Here is a 7,247-nt window from a genome sequence, read left to right as displayed (position 1 = left end):
CCCCTACAACCACAAAAAGGAATGGAGTCATTAGCACTTATGGTTTGTAAATGGCACCCAGAATTATGTTGCACGAAGCACAATTTCACATCATTCTGGGTTCATTTGTGTGAAAACAAGGTCCAATCAGGCAGAAACGTTACAGGAAGGTAGAATCTATTGAGTTGTAAGTGATCTGAACGTTTCATGATGATAGCACTTTCCTAAGGGGGTCAAACCATGTCGCAAAGGTCACCGGATCTGGTGTCACTTTAAAGAATTAGTCCAGTTACACATTTGTGGGCTTATAACTTGGCTTCTGAATGTCCTAGAGAGATCAGGTTTGTTTTAGTGTACTCCAATCAACAGTCCCTACAACCACAAAAAGGAATGGAGTCATTAGCACTTATGGTTTGTAAATGGCACCCAGAATTATGTTGCACGAAGCACAATTTCACATCATTCTGGGTCCATTTAAGTGAAAACAAGGTCCAATCAGGCTGAAACGTTACAAGAAGGTAGAATCTATTGAGTTGTAAGTGATCTGAACGTTTCATGATGATAGCACTTTCCTAAGGGGGTCAAACCATGTCCCAAAGGTCACCGGATCTGGTGTCAATTTAAAGTAGTCCAGTTACACATTTGTGGGCTTATAACTTGGCTTCTGAATGTCCTAGAGAGATCAGGTTTTTTTAGTGTACTCCAATCAACAGCCCCTACAACCACAAAAAGGAATGGAGTCATTAGCACTTATGGTTTGTAAATGGCACCCAGAATTATGTTGCACGAAGCACAATTTCACATCATTCTGGGTTCATTTGTGTGAAAACAAGGTCCAATCAGGCTGAAACGTTACAGGAAGGTAGAATCTATTGAGTTGTAAGTGATCTGAACGTTTCATGATGATAGCACTTTCCTAAGGGGGTCAAACCATGTCCCAAAGGTCACCGGATCTGGTGTCACTTTAAAGAAGTAGTCCAGTTACACATTTGTGGGCTTATAACTTGGCTTCTGAATGTCCTAGAGAGGTCAGGGTTGTTTTAGTGTACTCCAATAAACAGCCCCTACAACCACAAAAAGGAATGGAGTCATTAGCACTTATGGTTTTTAAAAGGCACCCAGAATTATGTTGCACGAAGCACAATTTCACATCATTCTGGGTTCATTTGTGTGAAAACAAGGTCCAATTCGGCTGAAACGTTACAGGAAGGTAGAATCTATTGAGTTGTAAGTGATCTGAACGTTTCATGATGATAGCACTTTCCTAAGGGGGTCAAACCATGTCCCAAAGGTCACCGGATCTGGTGTCAATTTAAAGAAGTAGTCCAGTTACACATTTGTGGGCTTATAACTTGGCTTCTGAATGTCCTAGAGAGATCAGGTTTGTTTTAGTGTACTCCAATCAACAGCCCCTACAACCACAAAAAGGAATGGAGTCATTAGCACTTTTGGTTTGTAAATGGCACCCAGAATTATGTTGCACGAAGCACAATTTCACATAATTCTGGGTTCATTTGTGTGAAAACAAGGTCCAATCAGGCTGAAACGTTACAGAAAGGTAGAATCTATTGAGTTGTAAGTGATCTGAACGTTTCATGATGATAGCACTTTCCTAAGGGGGTCAAACCATGTCCCAAATGTCACCGGATCTGGTGTCATTTTAAAGTAGTAGTCCAGTTACACATTTGTGGGCTTATAACTTGGCTTCTGAATGTCCTGGAGAGGTCAGGTTTGTTTTAATGTACTCCAATCAACAGCCCCTACAACCACAAAAAGGAATGGAGTCATTAGCACTTATGGTTTGTAAATGGCACCCAGAATTATGTTGCACGAAGCAAAATTTCACATCATTCTGGGTTCATTTGTGTGAAAACAAGGTCCATTCAGGCAGAAACGTTACAGGAAGGTAGAATCTATTGAGTTGTAAGTGATCTGAACGTTTCATGATGATAGCACTTTCCTATAGGGGGTCAAACCATGTCCCAAAGGTCACCGGGCCTGGTGTCACTTTAAAGAAGTAGTCCAGTTACACCTTTGTGGGCTTATAACTTGGCTTCTGAATGTCCTAGAGAGATCAGGGTTGTTTTAGTGTACTCCAATCAACAGCCCCCACAACCACAAAAAGGAATGGAGTCATTAGCACTTATGGTTCTTAAATGGCACCCAGAATTATGTTGCACGAAGCACAATTTCACATCATTCTGGGTCCATTTGTGTGAAAACAAGGTCCAATCAGGCTGAAACGTTACAGGAAGGTAGAATCTATTGAGTTGTAAGTGATCTGAACGTTTCAAGATGATCGCACATTCCTATAGGGGGTAAAACCATGTCTCAAAGGTCACCGGGCCTGGTGTCAGTTTAAAGAAGTAGTCCAGTTACATCTTTGTAGGCTTATAACTTGGCTTCTGAATGTCCTAGAGAGATCAGGTTTGTTTTAATGTACTCCAATAAACAGCCCCTACAACCACAAAAAGGAATGGAGTCATTAGCACTTATGGTTTGTAATTGGCACACAGAATTATGTTGCACGAAGCACAATTTCACATCATTCTGGGTTCATTTGTGTGAAAACAAGGTCCAATCAGGCTGAAACGTTACAGGAAGGTAGAATCTATTGAGTTGTAAGTGATCTGAACGTTTCATGATGATAGCACTTTCCTAAGGGGGTCAAACCATGTCGCAAAGGTCACCGGATCTGGTGTCACTTTAAAGAATTAGTCCAGTTACACATTTGTGGGCTTATAACTTGGCTTCTGAATGTCCTAGAGCGGTCAGGTTTGTTTTAGTGTACTCCAATCAACAGCCCCTACAACCAGAAAAAGGAATGGAGTCATTAGCACTTATGGTTTGTAAATGGCACCCAGAATTATGTTGCACGAAGCACAATTTCACATCATTCTGGGTCCATTTGTGTGAAAACAAGGTCCAATCAGGCTGAAACGTTACAAGAAGGTAGAATCTATTGAGTTGTAAGTGATCTGAACGTTTCATGATGATAGCACTTTCCTAAGGGGGTCAAACCATGTCCCAAAGGTCACCGGATCTGGTGTCAATTTAAAGAAGTAGTCCAGTTACACATTTGTGGGCTTATAACTTGGCTTCTGAATGTCCTAGAGAGATCAGGTTTGTTTTAGTGTACTCCAATCAACAGCCCCTACAACCACAAAAAGGAATGGAGTCATTAGCACTTTTGGTTTGTAAATGGCACCCAGAATTATGTTGCACGAAGCACAATTTCACTTCATTCTGGGTCCATTTGTGTGAAAACAAGGTCCAATCAGGCTGAAACGCTATAAGAAGGTAGAATCTATTGAGTTGTAAGTGATCTGAATGGTTCAAGATGATCGCACATTCCTATAGGGGGTAAAACCATGTCCCAAAGGTCACCGGGCCTGGTGTCACTTTAAAGAAGTAGTCCAGTTACATCTTTGTGGGCTTATAACTTGGCTTCTGAATGTCCTTTAGAGGTTAGGTTTGTTTTAGTGTACTCCAATCAACAGCCCCTACAACCACAAAACGGAATGGAGTCATTAGCACTTATGGTTTGTAAATGGCACCCAGAATTATGTTGCACGAAGCACAATTTCACATCATTCTGGGTTCATTTGTGTGAAAACAAGGTCCAATCAGGCTGAAACGTTACAAGAAGGTAGAATCTATTGAGTTGTAAGTGATCTGAACGTTTCATGATGATCGCACATTCCTATAGGGGGTCAAACCATGTCCCAAAGGTCACCGGGCCTGGTGTCACTTTAAAGAAGTAGTCCAGTTACACCTTTGTGGGCTTATAACTTGGCTTCTGAATGTCCTGGAGAGATCAGGTTTGTTTTAGTGTACTCCAATCAACAGCCCCTACAACCACAAAAAGGAATGGAGTCATTAGCACTTATGGTTTGTAAATGGCACCCAGAATTATGTTGCATGAAGCACAATTTCACATCATTCTGGGTCCATTTGTGTGAAAACAAGGTCCAATCAGGCTGAAACGTTACAAGAAGGTAGAATCTATTGAGTTGTAAGTGATCTGAACGTTTCATGATGATCGCACATTCCTATAGGGGGTCAAACCATGACCCAAAGGTCACCGGACCTGGTGTCACTTTAAAGAAGTAGTCCAGTTACACATTTGTGGGCTTATAACTTGGCTTCTGAATATCCTAGAGAGGTCAGGTTTGTTTTAGAGTACTCCAGTTAACAGCCCCCATTACCCCAAAGAGGAATGGAGTCATTAGCACTTATGGTTTTTAAATGGCACCCAGAATTATGTTGCACGAAGCACACTTTCACATCATTCTGGGTTCATTTGTGTGAAAACAAGGTCCAATCAGACTGAAACGTTACAGGAAGTTAGAATCTATTGAGTTGTAAGTGATCTGAACGTTTCATGATGATCGCACATTCCTATAGGGGGTCAAACCATGTCCCAAAGGTCACCGGGCCTGGTGTCACTTTAAAGAAGTAGTCCAGTTACACATTTGTGGGCTTATAACTTGGCTTCTGAATGTCCTGGAGAGATCAGGTTTGTTTTAGTGTACTCCAATCAACAGCCCCTACAACCACAAAAAGGAATGGAGTCACTAGCACTTATGGTTTGTAAATGGCACCCAGAATTATGTTGCACGAAGCACAATTTCACATCATTCTGGGTCCATTTGTGTGAAAACAAGGTCCAATCAGGCTGAAACGTTACAAGAAGGTAGAATCTATTGAGTTGTAAGTGATCTGAACGTTTCATGATGATAGCACTTTCCTAAGGGGGTCAAACCATGTCCCAAAGGTCACCGGATCTGGTGTCAATTTAAAGAAGTAGTCCAGTTACACATTTGTGGGCTTATAACTTGGCTTCTGAATGTCCTAGAGAGATCAGGTTTGTTTTAGTGTACTCCAATCAACAGCCCCTACAACCACAAAAAGGAATGGAGTCATTAGCACTTTTGGTTTGTAAATGGCACCCAGAATTATGTTGCACGAAGCACAATTTCACTTCATTCTGGGTCCATTTGTGTGAAAACAAGGTCCAATCAGGCTGAAACGCTATAAGAAGGTAGAATCTATTGAGTTGTAAGTGATCTGAATGGTTCAAGATGATCGCACATTCCTATAGGGGGTAAAACCATGTCCCAAAGGTCACCGGGCCTGGTGTCACTTTAAAGAAGTAGTCCAGTTACATCTTTGTGGGCTTATAACTTGGCTTCTGAATGTCCTTTAGAGGTTAGGTTTGTTTTAGTGTACTCCAATCAACAGCCCCTACAACCACAAAACGGAATGGAGTCATTAGCACTTATGGTTTGTAAATGGCACCCAGAATTATGTTGCACGAAGCACAATTTCACATCATTCTGGGTTCATTTGTGTGAAAACAAGGTCCAATCAGGCTGAAACGTTACAAGAAGGTAGAATCTATTGAGTTGTAAGTGATCTGAACGTTTCATGATGATCGCACATTCCTATAGGGGGTCAAACCATGTCCCAAAGGTCACCGGGCCTGGTGTCACTTTAAAGAAGTAGTCCAGTTACACATTTGTGGGCTTATAACTTGGCTTCTGAATGTCCTGGAGAGATCAGGTTTGTTTTAGTGTACTCCAATCAACAGCCCCTACAACCACAAAAAGGAATGGAGTCATTAGCACTTATGGTTTGTAAATGGCACCCAGAATTATGTTGCATGAAGCACAATTTCACATCATTCTGGGTCCATTTGTGTGAAAACAAGGTCCAATCAGGCTGAAACGTTACAAGAAGGTAGAATCTATTGAGTTGTAAGTGATCTGAACATTTCATGATGATCGCACATTCCTATAGGGGGTCAAACCATGTCCCAAAGGTCACCGGACCTGGTGTCACTTTAAAGAAGTAGTCCAGTTACACATTTGTGGGCTTATAACTTGGCTTCTGAATATCCTAGAGAGGTCAGGTTTGTTTTAGAGTACTCCAGTTAACAGCCCCCATTATCCCAAAGAGGAATGGAGTCATTAGCACTTATGGTTTTTAAATGGCACCCAGAATTATGTTGCACGAAGCACACTTTCACATCATTCTGGGTTCATTTGTGTGAAAACAAGGTCCAATCAGACTGAAACGTTACAGGAAGTTAGAATCTATTGAGTTGTAAGTGATCTGAACGTTTCATGATGATAGCACTTTCCTAAGGGGGTCAAACCATGTCCCAAAGGTCACCGGATCTGGTGTCAATTTAAAGAAGTAGTCCAGTTACACATTTGTGGGCTTATAACGTGGCTTCTGAATGTCCTAGAGAGATCAGGTTTGTTTTAGTATACTCCAATCAACAGCCCCTACAACTACAAAAAGGAATGGAGTCATTAGCACTTATGGTTTTTAAATGGCACCCAGAATTATGTTGCACGAAGCACAATTTCACATGATTCTGGGTCCATTTGTGTGAAAACAAGGTCCAATCAGGCTGAAACGTTACAGGAAGGTAGAATCTATTGAGTTGTAAGTGATCTGAATGTTTCATGATGATAGCACTTTCCTAAGGGGGTCAAACCATGTCCCAAAGGTCACCGGATCTGGTGTCAATTTAAAGAAGTAGTCCAGTTACACATTTGTGGGCTTATAACTTGGCTTCTGAATGTCCTAGAGAGATCAGGTTTATTTTAGTGTACTCCAATCAACAGCCCCTACAACCACAAAAAGGAATGGAGTCATTATCACTTATGGTTTGTAAATGGCACCCAGAATTATGTTGCACGAAGCACTATTTCACATCATTCTGGGTCCATTTGTGTGAAAACAAGGTCCAATCAGGCTGAAACGTTACAGGAAGGTAGAATCTATTGAGTTGTAAGTGATCTGAACGTTTCATGATGATAGCACTTTCCTAAGGGGGTCAAACCATGTCCCAAAGGTCACCGGATCTGGTGTCAATTTAAAGAAGTAGTCCAGTTACACATGTGTGGGCTTATAACTTGGCTTCTGAATGTCCTAGAGAGATCAAGTTTATTTTAGTGTACTCCAATCAACAGCCCCTACAACCACAAAAAGGAATGGAGTCATTAGCACTTATGGTTTGTAAATGGCACCCAGAATTATGTTGCACGAAGCACTATTTCACATCATTCTGGGTCCATTTGTGTGAAAACAAGGTCCAATCAGGCTGAAACGTTACAAGAAGGTAGAATCTATTGAGTTGTAAGTGATCTGAACATTTCATGATGATAGCACTTTCCTAAGGGGGTCAAACCATGTCCCAAAGGTCACCGGATCTGGTGTCAATTTAAAGAAGTAGTCCAGTTACACCTTTGTGG

The sequence above is a fragment of the Nothobranchius furzeri genome, chromosome 13, assembly GCF_043380555.1.
Source record: "Nothobranchius furzeri strain GRZ-AD chromosome 13, NfurGRZ-RIMD1, whole genome shotgun sequence".
NCBI classification, from domain to species: domain Eukaryota; kingdom Metazoa; phylum Chordata; class Actinopteri; order Cyprinodontiformes; family Nothobranchiidae; genus Nothobranchius; species Nothobranchius furzeri.
The sequence above is the reverse complement of the archived record's forward strand: the minus strand, read 5'-3'. Positions refer to the sequence as shown.